This window comes from Salvelinus alpinus, chromosome 4, assembly GCF_045679555.1.
Source record: "Salvelinus alpinus chromosome 4, SLU_Salpinus.1, whole genome shotgun sequence".
Lineage (NCBI taxonomy): Eukaryota > Metazoa > Chordata > Actinopteri > Salmoniformes > Salmonidae > Salvelinus > Salvelinus alpinus.
Genome location: NC_092089.1, coordinates 91088870 through 91110494, shown reverse-complemented (window position 1 = coordinate 91110494; position 21625 = coordinate 91088870).

Sequence of the window (21625 nt, the reverse complement as noted above, 5' to 3'; positions counted from 1 at the left end):
CCTCAGGAGACATCCAGGATACATCTACCTCAGGAGAGTGTGTGTGTGTGTGTGTGTGTGTGTGTGTGTGTGTGTGTGTGTGTGTGTGTGTGTGTGTGTGTGTGTGTGTGTGTGTGTGTGTGTGTGCAGTAAGGCAAGGCATCACAGAGCCTACCTAGAGGGTGAGTAATGCATGGCTGACCTCAGTATATGGTCTCTCTGCAAGGTTCTGAGAGGATCTCTAATGGAGTTTAACCTAGTGGACTGAAAGAAGACATCTACCTCAGGAGACATCTACCTCAGGAGACATCCAGGATACATCTACCTCAGGATACATCTACCTCAGGAGACATCCAGGATACATCTACCTCCGGATACATCTACCTCAGGATACATCTACCTCAGGAGACATCTACCTCAGGAGACATCTACCTCAGGAGACATCCAGGATACATCTACCTCAGGAGACATCCAGGATACATCTACCCCAGGAGACATCTACCTCAGGAGACATCCAGGATACATCTACCTCAGGATACATCTAGGATACATCTACCTCAGGAGACATCCAGGATACATCTACCTCAGGAGACATCTAGGATACATCTACCTCAGGAGACATCCAGGATACATCTACCTCAGGAGACATCTACCTCAGGAGACATCCTGGATACATCTACCTCAGGATACATCCTGGATACATCTACCTCAGGATACATCCAGGATACATCTACCTCAGGAGACATCTAGGATACATCTACCTCAGGAGACATCCAGGATACATCTACCTCAGGATACATCCTGGATACATCTACCTCAGGATACATCTAGGATACATCTACCTCAGGATACATCCTGGATACATCTACCTCAGGATACATCTACCTCGGGAGACATCCAGGATACATCTACCTCAGGAGACATCCAGGATACATCTACCTCAGGAGACATCCAGGCTACATCTACCTCAGGGGACATCCAGGATACATCTACCTAAGGAGATATCCAGGATACATCTACCTCAGGGTACATCTACCTCAGGATACATCTACCTCAGGAGACATCCAGGATACATCTACCTCAGGAGACATCTACCTCAGGATACATCCAGGATACTTCTACCTCAGGAGACATCTACCTCAGGAGACATCTAGGATACATCTACCTCAGGATACATCCAGGAGACATCCAGGATACATCTACCTCAGGATACATCTACCTCAGGAGACATCTAGGATACATATACCTCAGGAGACATCCAGGATACATCTACCTCAGGAGACATCCAGGATACATCTACCTCAGGAGACATCCAGGATACATCTACCTCAGGAGACATCCAGGATACATCTACCTCAGGAGACATCCAGGATACATCTACCTCAGGAGACACCCAGGAGACATCCAGGATACATCTACCTTAGGAGACATCCAGGAGACATCCAGGATACATCTACCTCAGGAGACATCTACCTCAGGAGACATCTAGGATACATCTACCTCAGGATACATCCAGGATACATCTACCTCAGGAGACATCCAGGATACATCTACCTCAGGAGACATCCAGGATACATCTACCTCAGGAGACATCCAGGATACATCTACCTCAGGAGACATCCAGGATACATCTACCTCAGGAGACATCCAGGATACATCTACCTCAGGATACATCCAGGAGACATCCAGGATACATCTACCTTAGGAGACATCCAGGAGACATCCAGGATACATCTACCTCGGGAGACATCCAGGATACAGCTACCTCGGGAGACATCCAGGATACATCTACCTCAGGATACATCCTGGATACATCTACCTCAGGATACATCTACCTCAGGAGACATCCAGGATACATCTACCTCAGGAGACATCCAGGATACATCTACCTCAGGATACATCCAGGAAACATCTACCTCAGGATACATCTACCTCAGGATACATCTACCTCGGGAGATATCTAGGAGACTGAAAGGACACATCCAGGAGACATCTACCTCAGGAGACATCCAGGATACATCTACCTCAGGAGACATCCAGGATACATCTACCTCAGGAGACATCCAGGATACATCTACCTCAGGATACATCTAGGATACATCTACCTCAGGATACATCTACCTCAGGATACATCCAGGAAACATCTACCTCAGGAGACATCTACCTCAGGATACATCCAGGATACATCTACCTCAGGAAACATCCAGGATACATCTACCTCAGGAGACATCCAGGATACATCTACCTCAGGATACATCTACCTCAGGATACATCCAGGAAACATCTACCTCAGGAGACATCTACCTCAGGATACATCCAGGATACATCTACCTCAGGAGACATCCAGGATACATCTACCTCAGGAGACATCCAGGATACATCTACCTCAGGATACATCTACCTCAGGATACATCTACCTCAGGATACATCCAGGAAACATCTACCTCAGGAGACATCTACCTCAGGATACATCCAGGATACATCTACCTCAGGAGACATCTAGGATACATCTACCTCAGGAGACATCTACCTCAGGATACATCCAGGATACATCTACCTCAGGAGACATCCAGGATACATCTACCTCAGGAGACATCTACCTCAGGATACACCCAGGATACATCTACCTCAGGAGACATCCAGGATACATCTACCTCAGGAGACATCCAGGATACATCTACCTCAGGATACATCTACCTCAGGATACATCTACCTCAGGATACATCCAGGAAACATCTACCTCAGGAGACATCTACCTCAGGATACATCCAGGATACATCTACCTCAGGAGACATCTAGGATACATCTACCTCTGGAAAGTCTTCTCACAAAAACGTTTGTAGCATCCGAATGGTTTGGCCGACACATTATTATGACCCGTCTATGGAAAGGTGAGACTCTCACGGAAAAGTCAGTTGTCCTGCTCAAGCCTCACAAGACTAGTCTGAAAAATGAATAGATGGAAGTAGTTTAGTACCTAAAAACAAAAGTGGTTAAATACGGGTAAAAAAATATACAGAATTTCCTGATCTTTCCTATATATCTCAGGTGTAGGACAGACCGATTGTTTTAAACTTGATTTTTTATTTATTTAAAATTATCGGTTATTCAAGTACGAATCTGTTATTTATTACATTCTCTGGGCTAATAGCAGTATGGTCAAATTCAATATTTCATCAAATAATTGTTTAATATTCATCTCAAGCACCACTCCAACGTCAACATATGTAAAAATGTCACGCTTTTATGTTGCGTAGTAAAAAACGATAGAGGAAGATGTGTTTCCTATGATGTCATCGGTGTGCGTCGTGATTTTAACCAATTACCAGGAGGCATTGCCCGCTAATTGGTCGATGATGTCATTGTAAACACTTATCTTCCTCTATCTGTTTTACTTATCAGAACATAGAAACACATCATTTTCACATATGTTGATGTTGGAGTGATGCTGGAGATGATTTATATGAAGTGTCCCTTTAAGGATTAAATGTTGTAATATGATATTATTGGCTTATAATAAGGGTTGCGTTCCAAATAGCACCCTATATAGTGCACCATTTTATTTTTTTATTTTTATACCAGGGCTATGGACAAAAGTAGTGCACTAGGAGAAAATAGGGATCCATTGAGGACGGAGCCAAGTACTCATGTGGGGAGCAACAGTCTGATTCTATAACTTAGTCCATTTAATGTAATCTTTGTCGGGAAAAGGCTGTTACTGTTTAACCAGCATGACCCCATTATTATTAGACCCGTTTCATGCCCGTAGGCCTAAGTAAGTTAGTAAGAGAGCTGTTTGGGAGCGCTCTACACTACACACTACAGACAGCAAACAAAAAGGGTTGTATGGGGTTAAGTGGTTTCTGGAGGCTACTCTGAAGAGGGTTAGAGTTTGTCTGTTTTCGTTTGCTGCTGGAGTGATATTTGGGCACAAGTGTTCTCTTAGGATTGGGCACACTGCTGAACACCTCTGTTAGTTCCAGTGAGTGGTTTCTTGCTGCTTGGATTCAGGAAACAGATTCGTGCAATCCAGATGACCATCCAACCAAACAGGTTCTCCTCTCCGAGTCTCCGATAGTGAAGGAGCGAGTGCTAGATGGAGCTTAACCAAGGACGAAGAGAGAGTCTTATTCCAGGACATTTAGTTACAGGTACACCGTTGTTTGTATGTTTCTCCTCCAAAGTGCTGCTCTATTTGGCTACATAATACACCTGCTTTGAGGTGAATGATTCCATAAAAACCTGTTTCACAGCAATTGTGTAACGTTTAGTGTTTTTTCTCTCTCCTTTTTAAATGAACGCATAACATCACTTTTCTTCTCATCTTTTATTCATTGAGTGTAAATGTTTTCTTCTGTTGCCGTGCAGAAGTTTAACCGTGCTGAAACGCCTGGGAGCACAACGATTACTCAGGTGGCAACTATCACCTTCACCACCACAGTGGCAGCTTCCATCTCCACGCCTGCCTCTGAGAGAGTAAACACAACAAGACAAAGTATTATCATCTTTCATTCGTGCCAGGATGGACTGATTCGTGTTTGTTAGTGGACTGTGATGCCAGGTTACTTTCTTGGAATAGCTGTGTGTTGTAGAATGGCTGAATGTTCTGGAATCACAGGCTGTTCAAGAATGTCTGGCTGTTTTAAGAATGTCTCAATGTTCTGGAATGTCTGGATGTTGTAGAATGTCTGGGTGTTTTAGAATGTCTGGGTGTTTTAGAATGTCTGGGTGTTTTAGAATGTCTGGATGTTGTAGAATGTCTGGATGTTGTAGAATGTCTGGGTGTTTTAGAATGTCTGGGTGTTTTAGAATGTCTGGATGTTGTAGAATGTCTGGGTGTTTTAGAATGTCTGGGTGTTTTAGAATGTCTGGGTGTTTTAGAATGTCTGGGTGTTTTAGAATGTCTGGGTGTTTTAGAATGTCTGGGTGTTTTAGAATGTCTGGGTGTTTTAGAATGTCTGGGTGTTTTAGAATGTCTGGATGTTGTAGAATGTCTGGGTGTTTTAGAATGTCTGGATGTTGTAGAATGTCTGGATGTTGTAGAATGTCTGGATGTTGTAGAATGTCTGGGTGTTTTAGAATGTCTGGGTGTTTTAGAATGTCTGGGTGTTTTAGAATGTCTGGGTGTTTTAGAATGTCTGGGTGTTTTAGAATGTCTGGATGTTGTAGAATGTCTGGGTGTTGTAGAATGTCTGGATGTTGTAGAATGTCTGGATGTTGTAGAATGTCTGGGTGTTTTAGAATGTCTGGGTGTTCTAGAATGTCTGGGTGTTCTAGAATGTCTGGATGTTGTAGAATGTCTGGATGTTCCAGAATGTCTGGGTGTTCTAGAATTTCTGGGTGTTCTATCTAGAATTTCTGGGTGTTCTATCTAGAATGTCTGGGTGTTCTATGTAGAGTGTCTGGGTGTTCTATCTAGAATGTCTGGGTGTTCTATCTAGAATGTCTGGGTGTTCTATCTAGAGTATCTGGGTGTTCTATCTAGAATGTCTGGGTGTTCTATCTAGAATGTCTGGGTGTTCTATCTAGAATTTCTGGGTGTTCTATCTAGAATGTCTGGGTGTTCTATGTAGAGTATCTGGGTGTTCTATCTAGAATGTCTGGGTGTTCTATCTAGAATGTCTGGGTGTTCTATCTAGAATGTCTGGGTGTTCTATCTAGAGTATCTGGGTGTTCTATCTAGAATGTCTGGGTGTTCTATCTAGAGTATCTGGGTGTTCTATCTAGAATATCTGGGTGTTCTATCTAGAATATCTGGGTGTTCTAGAATGTCTGGGTGTTCTTTATAGATTGTCTGAATCTTATAGAATGGCTGGATGTTCTATCTAGAATGTCTGGGTGTTCTATCTAGAATATCTGGGTGTTCTATCTAGAATGTCTGGGTGTTCTATCTAGAGTGTCTGGGTGTTCTATCTAGAATGTCTGGGTGTTCTATCTAGAATATCTGGGTGTTCTAGAATGTCTGGGTGTTCTTTATAGAATGTCTGAATCTTATAGAATGGCTGGATATTCTGGAACAGCACTATTTTGTAACAGCGATGTGGATCAACTCCCTGTGTCCCTGTAACTGCTCCCTGTAGCAAATAATTGAATACAACAGTTAGTTGTTGAGTTTTGTTGAGATTACATAAATACATGAACGTTTAATGGCGGACAAGACCATGATGTTGAGAGAGTTATCATACAAACATCTTCAAACACCAAGAACTCTGTTGATGTAACGATGATGTAATTATATTAAATATTAGCCTTTAGAAAGAATTTGAAGTTAAACCAAGAGTCACTTAACTGAAACAGCAGTCTTTGGACAACATTCAATAACAAGCTGTTGTGAATATGTGTGTCTTTGCCATGTTTCTGATTGGGGTCAATAATTTGCTCGTTTAAACATTTCAAAACCTTTCATAAGGCAGATGCTTTAGACGATTTTACTTAATTAATGAGTGAATCGTGCCAACTATAGAACTGTCAACCAATGAACCAGCACTAATTAGATGCTGATTAAAACAGTTTGGACAGAGTCATGCCTCTAGAAACAGTAGACACTGTATATGCAGCATCCATCCCATTGGCCTCCAAACTTCAGTGTGTGTGTGTGTGTGTGTGTGTGTGTGTCTGTGTGTGTGTGTGTGTGTGTGTGTCTGTGTGTGTCTGTGTGTGTCTGTGTGTGTCTGTGTTATGTTTGTGTCTGTGTTATGTTTGTGGTATGTGCGTGTGTTATGTGCGTGTGTATGTGTGTTATGTGTGTGTGTTTGGACCTCTAAACATTAGTTGCTCAGCCAGACCAGTCCAGTCACCCTCAGAGAGACTCCATTATGTCCTCAGCAGAGTATTGATCCTGTGGGAAGCATACTGTATCAATACACACCCAGGACATCAGGATGATCTGGAGAGAAACATCCTCACGGGCCCTTTAAACAGGTCAGAGGATGCATCCGGGTCCCAAATGGAACCCTATTCCCTATGTAGTGCACTACTTTTAACTAGGGTTCATAGGGTTCTGGTCCAAAGTAGTGCACTACATAGGTAATAGGGTAGAAGGTAGAGGTAGAGGTAGAGGGAGAGGGAGAGGGAGAGGAGAGGTAGAGGTAGAGAGTGAGAGGTAGAAGGTAGAGGTAGAGGGTAGAGAGGGAGAGGAGAGAGGTAGAGGAGGGAGAGGAGAGAGGTAGAGGAGGAGAGGAGAGAGGTAGAGGGTAGAGAGTGAGAGGAGGAGGAGGGAGAGGAGAGAGGTAGAGGAGTAGGAGGGAGAGGTAGAGGAGTATAGGGTAGAGGGTAGAGGGAGGTAGAGGGTAGAGAATGAGAGGAGCAGGAGGGAGAGGAGAGAGGTAGAGGAGGAGAGGTAGAGGGTAGAAGGAGGTAGAGGGTAGAGGGAGGGAGAGGAGAGAGGTAGAGGAGGAGAGGAGAGAGGTAGAGGGTAGAAGGTAGAGGGTAGAGCGAGGGAGATGACGCAGCTGACCTATCATGGAGGAGCAGGGGTGATGATATAGCTGACCTATCAGAGAGGAGCAGGGGTGATGACGCAGCTGACCTATCATGGAGGAGCAGGGGTGATGACGTAACTGACCTATCAGAGAGGAGCAGGGGTGATGATGTAACTGACCTATCATGGAGGAGCAGGGGTGATGATGTAACTGACCTATCATGGAGGAGCAGGGTGATGATGTAGCTGACCTATCATGGAGGAGCAGGGTGATGATGTAACTGACCTATCATGGAGGAGCAGGGGTGATGATGTAACTGACCTATCATGGAGGAGCAGGGGTGATGATGTAACTGACCTATCATGGAGGAGCAGGGTGATGATGTAGCTGACCTATCATGGAGGAGCAGGGGTGATGATGTAGCTGACCTATCATGGAGGAGCAGGGGTGATGATGTAACTGACCTATCAGAGAGGAGCAGGGGTGATGACGCAGCTGACCTATCATGGAGGAGCAGGGGTGATGATGTAACTGACCTATCAGAGAGGAGCAGGGGTGATGATGTAACTGACCTATCATGGAGGAGCAGGGGTGATGATGTAACTGACCTATCAGAGAGGAGCAGGGGTGATGATGTAGCTGACCTATCAGAGAGGAGCAGGGGTGATGATGTAGCTGACCTATCATGGAGGAGCAGGGGTGATGATGTAACTGACCTATCATGGAGGAGCAGGGTGATGATGTAGCTGACCTATCATGGAGGAGCAGGGGTGATGATGTAACTGACCTATCATGGAGGAGCAGGGTGATGATGTAGCTGACCTATCAGAGAGGAGCAGGGGTGATGATGTAACTGACCTATCATGGAGGAGCAGGGGTGATGATGTAACTGACCTATCAGAGAGGAGCAGGGGTGATGACGCAGCTGACCTATCATGGAGGAGCAGGGGTGATGATGTAACTGACCTATCAGAGAGGAGCAGGGGTGATGATGTAGCTGACCTATCAGAGAGGAGCAGGGGTGATGACGCAGCTGACCTATCATGGAGGAGCAGGGGTGATGATGTAACTGACCTATCATGGAGGAGCAGGGGTGATGATGTAACTGACCTATCATGGAGGAGCAGGGTGATGATGTAGCTGACCTATCATGGAGGAGCAGGGGTGATGATGTAACTGACCTATCATGGAGGAGCAGGGGTGATGATGTAACTGACCTATCATGGAGGAGCAGGGGTGATGACGCAGCTGACCTATCATGGAGGAGCAGGGGTGATGATGTAACTGACCTATCATGGAGGAGCAGGGGTGATGATGTAACTGACCTATCATGGAGGAAACCACAGTGTATAATATCTCTCTCTCTCTATATATATTATATCATATAATTTACGAGGGAAGGGGTGGGAAAGAAGGTTAGTGGCAATGGGGGAGAAAAGTGAGGTGCTTTATATTTAAAGTGAAGATGGTGTGAGTTTATCAGTACAGCCTGGCTGTTTCTATTGAGAGGAGGAGGTGAGGAGGAGGGAGAGGTAGAGGTTAGAGGGAGAGGAGAGAGGTAGAGGGTAGAGGGAGGGAGAGGAGAGAGGTAGAGGGTAGAAGGTAGAGGTAGAGGGTAGAAGGTAGAGGGTAGAAGGTAGAGGTAGAGGGTAGACGGTAGAGGGTAGAGGGTAGAGGGTAGAAGGTAGAGGGTAGAAGGTAGAGGTAGAGGGTAGAAGGTAGAGGGTAGAAGGTAGAGGGTAGAGGGAGGGAGAGGAGAGAGGTAGAGGGTAGAAGGTAGAAGGTAGAAGGTAGAGGTAGAGGGTAGAAGGTAGAAGGCAGAAGGCAGAGGGTAGAAGGTAGAGGTAGAGGGTAGAAGGTAGAGGTAGAGGGTAGAAGGTAGAGGTAGAGGGTAGAAGGTAGAGGGTAGAAGGTAGAAGGTAGAGGGTAGAAGGTAGAGGGTAGAGGGTAGAGGTAGAGGGAGGGAGAGGAGAGGTAGAGGGTAGAAGGTAGAGGTAGAGGGTAGAGGTAGAGGGTAGAGGGAGGGAGAGGAGAGGTAGAGGGTTGAAGGTAGAGGTAGAGGGTAGAGCGTGAGAGGTAGAGGGTAGAAGGTAGAGGAGGAGAAAGGTAGAGGGAGAGGAGAGAGGGAGAGGAGAGGTAGAGGTAGAGGTAGAGGTAGAGAGTGAGAGGTAGAAGGTAGAGGTAGAGGGTAGAGGGTAGAGAGTGAGAGGAGGAGGAGGGAGAGGAGAGAGGGAGGGAGAGGAGAGAGGTAGAGGAGGAGAGGAGAGAGGTAGAGGGTAGAGGGAGGTAGAGGGTAGAGGGAGGGAGAGGAGAGAGGTAGAGGAGGAGAGGAGAGAGGTAGATGGTAGAAGGTAGAGGGTAGAGCGAGGGAGAGGAGAGGTGCTGGTCGGTGAGGTGGTGTTTATATAAAGTGAAGCTATAGGATAGGTAGTACTGGTGGTAGCAGCTGGCTTCTTGCCACATTTCAAATCGACCTCCAACTCCAGGAGAAGGTCACGGGCTGAGCAGCAGCTGAGCAGCAGAGAAGGTGTTTAAAACAATCTCCACAATTTGTTGGACTGAGGCTTGTGCTGGAGGCTGTGTGTCAAACACCACCCTGTTCCCTTTTTAATGACCTACTTTTAACCAGGGCCCATGAGGCTCTGGTCACGAGTAGTGCACTATATAGGGAATAGGGTGCCACTTGGGACGGGCCGTGATAATCTCCCAGGCTTTAGTGGATGACAGATCTGTTTACCAAGTGGGTTCACCTCTCATTGGCCAATAGATTTTCCTCCTAACATAATAATACAACTGGAATTGGCTTTTTGATCAATGACATCACTGGTTGTATTTAATAAGCGGGACAACCTTGAGTCTGGAGATGCAGGCAGCGCGTGTGTGTGTGTGTGTGTGTGTGTGTGTGTGTGCGTGCGTGCGTGCGTGCGTGCGTGTGTGTGTGTGTGTGTGAGGTGGCTGGTGGGAGGAGCTTCAGGAGGACGGGCTCATTGTAATGTCTGGAATGGAACATATGGATCGGTATCATAACACAGCTAACGTATGGAAACCACATGTTGGACTCCGTTCCATTCATTCCATTCCAGCCATTACATTGAGCCCGTCCTCCTATAGCTCCTCTCACCAGCCTCCACTGGTGCACATCGATTTTATCAGAATGAGAGAGCACCCTTTCCTCTACCTGGGCCGTATTACAGTGTAGTAGTAGTCGAACCCAGGGATAATACTTGGAAGCAGCTGGATGCAGCAGGACTGTAGTTGAATTAGCAGAGTTACAGCAGTCTGCAGAGAGACTGTGTTCCATGGACTGTAAGAATCTCTAGAATCGTACCACAGCCTGGGAACAGGAAGAGAAGTGGCCAAGTCTATGAATGGGTCTCAAATGACCCCCTATTCCCTATATAGTGCACTACTTTTGACCAGAGGCTTATGGGACGTAGGGTCATTTGGGACGCAGGCCTGGCGGGCAGGGGAGAGGAACACTAGACTCAGTGCTACAAATGATTGGAGGGTTTTTGCTGTGGGTCCCCCTGGTCCTTTTATGGGGTGGTCACACACACACACACACACACACACACACACACACACACACACACACACACACACACACACACACACACACACACACACACACACACACACACACACACACACACACACACACACTGGGGGGTCAGTAATGGTTGAATAGATGGGAGTAGACAAGGCCTGGGACTCAACCAGCCTCAAAGCAACTCTCCGCATCCGTCCCAAATGGCACCCTATTCCCTTCAAAGTGCACTACTTTTGACCAAGGCCTATAGGGATCTGGACAAAAGTAGTGCACTATGCAGGGAATAGGGTGCCGTTGGGGATGCAGAAAATCTCCAGTCTGGATGTTGATATCTCCAGTCTGGATGTTAGACTCAGATAAACACTGTGGTCACTGCTGTTAGGGCTGCTAATGTAGGGCGGACCGAACCCCAGAGCCCCCGAAGTGACTTATCAAAACAGTTTATTGTCTTCTCAGGAATTCAGCCTCCTCTGCGTTGCTCACCAACCCCCATTTCTCTGGGTTGCTCACCAACCCCCATTTCTCTGGGTAGCAGAGGTTCTGTTGTGATGACATCTGATTGGAGGTTAACTTTACAGTAATGCTATTGGTCAACAACTCAGATGTAATAAAGGAGTGTCAGATTCATTGTTTCTTTCTATTTGTCCCTGACCTTCTCTCTCTCTCTCTCTCTCTCTCTCTCTCTCTCTCTCTCTCTCTCTCTCTCTCTCTGTCTCTCTGTCTCTCTGTCTCTCTGTCTCTCTGTCTCTCTGTCTCTCTGTCTCTCTGTCTCTCTCTCTCTCTCTCTCTCTCTCTGTCTCTGTCTCTGTCTCTCTCTCTGTCTCTCTGTCTCTCTGTCTCTCTGTCTCTCTGTCTCTCTGTCTCTCTGTCTCTGTCTCTCTGTCTCTCTGTCTCTCTGTCTCTGTCTCTGTCTCTCTGTCTCTCTGTCTCTCTGTCTCTCTGTCTCTCTGTTTCTCTCTCTGTTTCTCTCTCTGTTTCTCTCTCTGTTTCTCTCTCTGTTTCTCTCTCTGTTTCTCTCTCTGATCATATCTAGAATAATGCCTTGTAACACACACGTATACAGTATACACACACCTAAATACACCTGCACATTAACACACATCAAACACTACCAGTACATCATACAGACTTATCACATCATACTATCAGTACATTATACTACCAGTACATTATACTATCAGTACATCATACTATCAGTACATCATACTATCAGTACATCATACTACCAGCACATCATTCTATCAGTACATTATACTACGAGTACATCATATTACCAGTACATTATACTACCCGTACATTATACTACCAGCACATCATTCTACCAGTACATTATACTACGAGTACATCATATTACCAGTATATTATACTACCAGTACATTATACTACCAGCACATCATTCTACCAGTACATTATACTACGAGTACATCATATTACCAGTACATTATACTACCAGTACATTATACTACCAGTACATTATACTACCAGTACATTATACTATCAGTACATTATACTACCAGTACATCATACTACCAGTACATTATACTATCAGTACATTATACTATCAGTACATTATACTACCAGTACATCATACTACCAGTACATTATACTATCAGTACATTATACTAACAGTACATTATACTACCAGTACATTATACTATCAGTACATTATACTACCAGTTCATCATACTACCAGTACATCATACTACCAGTACATTATACTACCAGTACATCATACTACCAGTACATCATACTACCAGTACATCATACTACCAGTACATTATACTACCAGTACATTATACTACCAGTACATTATACTACCAGTACATCATACTACCAGTACATTATACTATCAGTACATTATACTATCAGTACATTATACTACCAGTACATCATACTACCAGTACATTATACTACCAGTACATTATACTACCAGTACATTATACTACCAGTACATTATACTACCAGTACATTATACTACCAGTACATCATACTACCAGTACATCATACTACCAGTACATTATACTACCAGTACATCATACTACCAGTACATCATACTACCAGTACATCATACTACCAGTACATCATACTACCAGTACATTATACTATCAGTACATTATACTACCAGTACATTATACTACCAGTACATCATACTACCAGTACATCATACTACCAGTACATTATACTACCAGTACATTATACTCCCAGTACATCACACTACCAGTACATTATACTACCAGTACATCATACTACCAGTACATTATACTATCAGTACATTATACTACCAGTACATTATACTATCAGTACATTATACTACCAGTTCATCATACTACCAGTACATCATACTACCAGTACATTATACTACCAGTACATCATACTACCAGTACATCATACTACCAGTACATCATACTACCAGTACATTATACTACCAGTACATTATACTACCAGTACATTATACTACCAGTACATCATACTACCAGTACATTATACTATCAGTACATTATACTATCAGTACATTATACTACCAGTACATCATACTACCAGTACATTATACTACCAGTACATTATACTACCAGTACATTATACTACCAGTACATTATACTACCAGTACATTATACTACCAGTACATTATACTACCAGTACATCATATTACCAGTACATCATACTACCAGTACATTATACTACCAGTACATCATACTACCAGTACATCATACTACCAGTACATTATACTACCAGTACATCAGACTACCAGTACATTATACTATCAGTACATTATACTACCAGTACATTATACTACCAGTACATTATACTACCAGTACATCATACTACCAGTACATCATACTACCAGTACATTATACTACCAGTACATTATACTACCAGTACATCACACTACCAGTACATTATACTACCAGTACATCATACTACCAGTACATTATACTATCAGTACATTATACTACCAGTACATTATACTATCAGTACATTATACTACCAGTACATTATACTACCAGTACATCATACTACCAGTACATTATACTACCAGTACATCATACTACCAGTACATTATAATACCAGTACATTATACTACCAGTACATCATACTACCAGTACATCATACTACCAGTACATCATACTACCAGTACATTATACTACCAGTACATTATACTACCAGTACATCATACTACCAGTACATTATACTACCAGTACATCATAATACCAGTACATTATACTACCAGTACATCATACTACCAGTACATTATACTACTAGTACATTATACTACCAGTACATTATACTACCGGTACATCATACTACCAGTACATTATACTACCGGTACATCATACTACCGGTACATTATACTACCGGTACATTATACTACCAGTACATCATAATACCAGTACATCACACTACCAGTACATTATACTACCAGTACATCATACTACCAGTACATCATACTACCAGTACATTATACTATCAGTACATTATACTACCAGTACATTATACTACCAGTACATCATACTACCAGTACATTATACTACCAGTACATTATACTACCAGTACATTATACTACCAGTACATCATACTACCAGTACATCAGACTACCAGTACATCATACCAGAGGTATTGAATGGCTACATGATGAGTAGTATTAACTGGTTTCAATACTACCAGGACGTAAGGAGGAATCATGTGATCCTGAAACGCAAGAAATCAGGCTGACACACCCAGATCAGAGAAGGGGAGAAAGAGAGAGAGAGGAGAGGAGGGGGGGAAGAGAGAGAGAGAGTGTGTGAGAGAGAGAGAGAAGAGAGTAGAGGAGGGGGGGGGGAGAGAGAGAGAGAGAGTGTGTGAGAGAGAGAGAGAGAGAGAGAGGGACATACGGAGGGAGGGAGGGAGAGACGGAGAGAGAGGACTACAGATAACTTCCACAAAGCTGTGAACGATCTGAGAGACAAGGCAAGAAGGGCCATCAAAAGGAACATAAAATGTGACATACCAATTAAGATCTGGCTAAAAATACTTGAATCAGTTATAGAACCCATTGCCCTTTATGGTTGTGAGGTCTGGGGTCCGCTCACCAACCAAGAATTCACAAAATGGGACAAACACCAAATTGAGACTCTGCATGCAGAATTCTGCAAAAATATCCTCCGTGTACAACGTAAAACACCAAATAATGCATGCAGAGCAGAATTAGGCCGATACCCACTAATTATCAAAATCCAGAAAAGAGACGTTAAATTCTACAACCACCTAAAAGGAAGCGATTCCCAAAGATTCCATAACAAAGCCATCACCTACAGAGAGATGAACCTGGAGAAGAGTCCCCTAAGCAAGCCGGTCCTGTGGCTCCGTTCACAAACACAAACACACCCCACAGAGCCCCAGGACAACAGCACAATTAGACCAAATCATTAGAAAACAACACAATTACTTGACACATTGGAAAGAATTAACAAAAAAACAGAGCAAACTAGAATGTTATTTGGCCTAAACAGAGAGTACACAGTGGCAGAATACCTGACCACTGTGACTGACCCAAACTTAAGGAAATCTTTGACTATGCACAGACTCAGTGAGTATAGCCTTGCTATTGAGAAAGGCCGCCGTAGGCAGACCTGGCTCTCAAGAGAAGACAGGCTATGTGCTCACTGCCCACAAAATGAGGTGGAAACTGAGCTGCACTTCCTAACCTCCTGCCCAATGTATGACCATATTAGAGAGACATATTTCCCTCAGATTACACAGATCCCACAAAGAATTAGAAAACAAACCCAATTTTGATCAACTCTCATATCTACTGGGTGAAATACCACAGTGTGACATCACAGCAGCAAGATTTGTAACCTAACCTGTAACCCATTGTAAACACAACCCATATTTATGTTTATTTATTTTCCCTTCTGTACTTTAACTATTTGCACTCTAACAAATGTATCACTAGTCACTTTAATAATGATGTTTACTTAATATCTTACACTACTCATCCCAGATGTATAAACTGTATTTTATACCATCTATTGCATCTTGCCTATGCCGCTCGGCCATCACTCATCTATATATTTATATGTACATATTCTCATTCACCCCTTTAGATTTGTGTGTATTAGGTAGTTGTTGGGGAATTGTTAGATTACTTGTTAGATATTACATTGTCGGAACTAGAAGCACAAGCATTTCACTACACTCGCATTAACATCTGCTAACCATGTGTATGTGACCAATAAAATGTGATTTGATTTGATATCGTTACAACACTGTACACAGACATAATATGACATTTGAAATGTCTTTATTACTTTGGAACTTCTGTGAGTGTAATGTTTACTGTTAATTTTTACTGTTTATTTCACTTTTGTTTATAATCTACTTCCCATGCTAATAAAGCCCTTCAATTGAAATTGAGAGAGAGAAGAGAGAGAGAGAGACAGAGAGAGACAGAGAGAGAGTGAGAGAGAGTGAGAGAAAGAGAGAGAGTGAGAGTGAGAGAAAGAGAGGAGAGAGAAAGAGAGGAGAGATAGAGAGAGAGCGAGAGAAAGAGACAGAGAGAGAGATGGAGGGGAAAGATCTTAAAGAGAATATTTTGTGACTTTTGCCATTTCCCAAATTACATCTCTTTGGAGCCGTTTAAGACAGGATTTTCACATTTTTTCTCCTCTCCCTCCTCCTCCTCTATCCCCCCTCCTCGTCTCCCTTTCTTTGTCATCTTAATTTCACTGCAGCAAATCCATAAATCACTTCCTATTCGCCAAGGCCTTATTGTATTTTCCATGTGAAGTTGTGTTCTCGTGAGATTCCCCCTCTAGTGTCACAAGGCAGGGGGTTAGGATTCACGGCGGGAACAATGAATACACCATTACAGGACTTGGCACCGAGAACCCTCTACGGCCCCCCAACACAAAGGATTAACAAATTGGAGGAGATAGAAGCGCAAACTCATCAGCGGTTTTAAACCACGTTCCCAATCTCTGTGTGCGTCCCAAATGACACTCTATTCCCTATATAGTGAACAATTAAAAAAAAAAACTAGAAACCTACAGGTCCATCAATAGTAGTGCACTATATAGGGAATAGGGTTCTATAGGGCCTTGGTCTAAAGTAGTGTACTATATAGGGAATAGGGCCCTGGTATATAGTAGTGCACTATATAGGGAATAGGGCTCTGGTCTATCGTAGTGCACTATATAGGGAATAGGGCTCAGGTCTATCGTAGTGCACTATATAGGGAATAGGGCCCTGGTATATAGTAGTGCACTATATAGGGAATAGGGCCCTGGTATATAGTAGTGCACTATATAGGGAATAGGGCCCTGGTATATAGTAGTGCACTATATAGGGAATAGGGCCCTGGTATATAGTAGTGCACTATATAGGGAATAGGGCCCTGGTATATAGTAGTGCACTATATAGGGAATAGGGCCCTGGTATATAGTAGTGCACTATATAGGGAATAGGGCCCTGGTATATAGTAGTGCACTATATAGGGAATAGGGCCCTGGTATATAGTAGTGCACTATATAGGGAATAGGTGGGTGCAGTTTGGGATGCCTAACACTGTGTTTTAAGCGGGAAGAGAGGCAGGTGTCGCCGTCGAGTGTGTCGAGTCCTCCCTGACTTCTAATCTGATTTAGAACCCACAATGCATCACTTCAAAGACTCCTCTCCTAGTTCTCACATTGAACTTCAGTCTGAGAGACAGAGTTCCAAATGGCACCCTTGTCCTCATGTAGTGCACTGCTTTTAACCATGTAGTCCTCATGTAGCGCACTGCTTTTAACCATGTTGTCCTCATGTAGTGCACTGCTTTTAACCATGTTGTCCTCATGTAGTGCACTGCTTTTAACCATGTAGTCCTCATGTAGTGCACTGCTTTTAACCATGTTGTCCTCATGTAGTGCACTGCTTTTAACCATGTAGTCCTCATGTAGTGCACTGCTTTTAACCATGTTGTCCTCATGTAGTGCACTGCTTTTAACCATGTTGTCCTCATGTAGTGCACTGCTTTTAACCATGTTGTCCTCATGTAGCGCACTGCTTTTAACCATGTTGTCCTCATGTAGTGCACTGCTTTTAACCATGTTGTCCTCATGTAGTGCACTGCTTTTAACCATGTTGTCCTCATGTAGTGCACTGCTTTTAACCATGTTGTCCTCATGTAGCGCACTGCTTTTAACCATGTTGTCCTCATGTAGTGCACTGCTTTTAACCATGTAGTCCTCATGTAGTGCACTGCTTTTAACCATGTTGTCCTCATGTAGCGCACTGCTTTTAACCATGTTGTCCTCATGTAGTGCACTGCTTTTAACCATGTAGTCCTCATGTAGTGCACTGCTTTTAACCGTGTTGTCCTCATGTAGTGCACTGCTTTTAACCATGTAGTCCTCATGTAGTGCACTGCTTTTAACCATGTTGTCCTCATGTAGCGCACTGCTTTTAACCATGTTGTCCTCATGTAGTGCACTGCTTTTAACCATGTAGTCCTCATGTAGTGCACTGCTTTTAACCATGTGGTCCTCATGTAGTGCACTGCTTTTAACCATGTTGTCCTCATGTAGTGCACTGCTTTTAACCATGTAGTCCTCATGTAGTGCACTGCTTTTAACCGTGTTGTCCTCATGTAGCGCACTGCTTTTAACCATGTTGTCCTCATGTAGTGCACTGCTTTTAACAGTGTGGTCCTCATGTAGTGCACTGCTTTTAACCATGTTGTCCTCGTGTAGTGCACTGCTTTTAACCATGTTGTCCTCGTGTAGTGCACTGCTTTTAACCGTAGCCCATGTGTGCAGTACAGTACAGTAGGTTTACTGAAGTTCACTGTGTTTCTGAGTCCAAAATGGCACCCTATGTTCCCTATATTGGACTTCTGGTCAAAAGCAGTACACTACGTAGGATGATAGGATTTGCATTTTGGATGCAAGCCTGTCGTTGGAGCCTCGTTGGTTGACATTATACACATGAATAAATCCAATAGGGTTAGAGTTTGGGACACACCCTCAGTCTGATCTCTACTCTCTCTCTCTGCGTGTGCCTCGTTTTTACACAGGACGGAGGACACTAACGTGTTAGCAGTTAGCTCATTTATTTTTTCTCTCCCCTTAAAAACACTTCTATTTCGGACAGAGAGACAGAGACCATGTGAACTCGCCCTGAACTTCCTCCCCCTCTTCCTCCCCCTCTTCCCTCCAAATGCATGACATTCTCTCTTCGAAGTCTATTTCGGAGAGCGAAGGAACACAGAATGATGGTTATTATGCATGACTACTCCTTCCCTGTTTGACTGTTTTGTGGGCTAATTCTTTCGTTTCTTCTTTCCAAATGTGTTTCATCCTAGTTGTCACGATCGTCGTAAGAAGTAGACCAAAGCGCAGCGTGGTTTGAATACATTCTTCTATCTTTTAATGAAGAACACTTAAACAAAAAACAACAAAACGAATAAGACGAACGTGACCGCTATATAAACACTGTGCTAACATGCAACATAACATAGACAATCACCCACAAACCACAATACAAAACAGGCTACCTAAATATGGTTCCCAATCAGAGACAACGCAAAACACCTGTCTCTGATTGAGAACCATATCAGGCCAAACACATAGAAATATACAAACCAGACATACAACATAGAATGCCCACTCAGATCACACCCATCCTCACTCCATCCACACTCCATCCTCACCTCATCCACACTCCATCCTCACTCCATCCACACTCCATCCTCACTCCATCCACACTCCATCCTCACTCCATCCACACTCCATCCTCACCTCATCCACACTCCATCCTCACTCCATCCACACTCCATCCTCACTCCATCCACACTCCATCCTCACTCCATCCACACTCCATCCTCTCTCCATCCTCAGTCCATCCACACTCCATCCTCACTCCATCCACACTCCATCCACACTCCATCCTCACTCCATCCTCACTCCATCCTCACTCCATCCACACTCCATCCTCACTCCATCCACACTCCATCCACACTCCATCCACACTCCATCCACACTCCATCCTCACTCCATCCTCACTCCATCCACACTCCATCCACACTCCATCCTCACTCCATCCTCACTCCATCCACACTCCATCCACACTCCATCCACACTCCATCCACACTCCATCCACACTCCATCCTCACTCCATCCACACTCCATCCTCACTCCAACCTCACTCAATCCTCACTCCATCCTCACTCCATCCACACTCCATCCTCACTCCATCCTCACTCCATCCACACTCCATCCACACTCCATCCTCACTCCATCCTCACTCCATCCACACTCCATCCTCACTCCATCCTCACTCCATCCACACTCCATCCACACTCCATCCTCACTCCATCCACACTCCATCCACACTCCATCCTCACTCCATCCACACTCCATCCTCACTCCAACCTCACTCCATCCACACTCCATCCACACTCAATCCTCACTCCATCCTCACTCCATCCACACTCCATCCTCACTCCATCCACACTCCATCCTCACTCCATCCTCACTCCATCCACACTCCATCCACACTCCATCCTCACTCCATCCACACTCCATCCTCACTCCATCCTCACCTCATCCACACTCCATCCTCACTCCATCCACACTCCATCCACACTCCATCCACACTCCATCCACACTCCATCCTCACTCCAACCTCACTCCATCCACACTCCATCCACACTCCATCCACACAACAACCACACTCCATCCACACTCCATCCTCACTCCATCCACACTCCATCCTCACTCCATCCTCACTCCATCCACACTCCATCCTCACTCCATCCACACTCCATCCTCACTCCATCCACACTCCATCCACACTCCATCCACACTCCATCCACACTCCATCCACACTCCATCCTCACTCCATCCACACTCCATCCACACTCAATCCTCACTCCATCCACACTCCATCCTCACTCCATCCACACTCCATCCTCACTCCATCCTCACTCCATCCACACTCCATCCTCACTCCAACCTCACTCCATCCACACTCCATCCACACTCCATCCACACTCCATCCACACTCCATCCTCACTCCATCCACACTCCATCCACACTCCATCCTCACTCCATCCTCACTCCATCCACACTCCATCCTCACTCCATCCACACTCCATCCACACTCAATCCTCACTCCATCCTCACTCCATCCACACTCCATCCTCACTCCATCCACACTCCATCCTCACTCCATCCACACTTCATCCACACTCCATCCACACTCCATCCTCACTCCATCCTCACTCCATCCACACTCCATCCTCACTCCATCCACACTCCATCCACACTCAATCCTCACTCCATCCTCACTCCATCCACACTCCATCCTCACTCCATCCACACTCCATCCTCACTCCATCCACACTCCATCCTCACTCCATCCACACTCCATCCACACTCCATCCTCACTCCATCCACACTCCATCCTCACTCCATCCTCACTCCATCCTCACCTCATCCACACTCCATCCTCACTCCATCCACACTCCATCCACACTCCATCCACACTCCATCCACACTCCATCCACACTCCATCCTCACTCCATCCTCACTCCATCCTCACTCCATCCTCACTCCATCCACACTCCATCCTCACTCCATCCACACTCCATCCACACTCCATCCACACTCCATCCACACTCCATCCTCACTCCATCCTCACTCCATCCTCACTC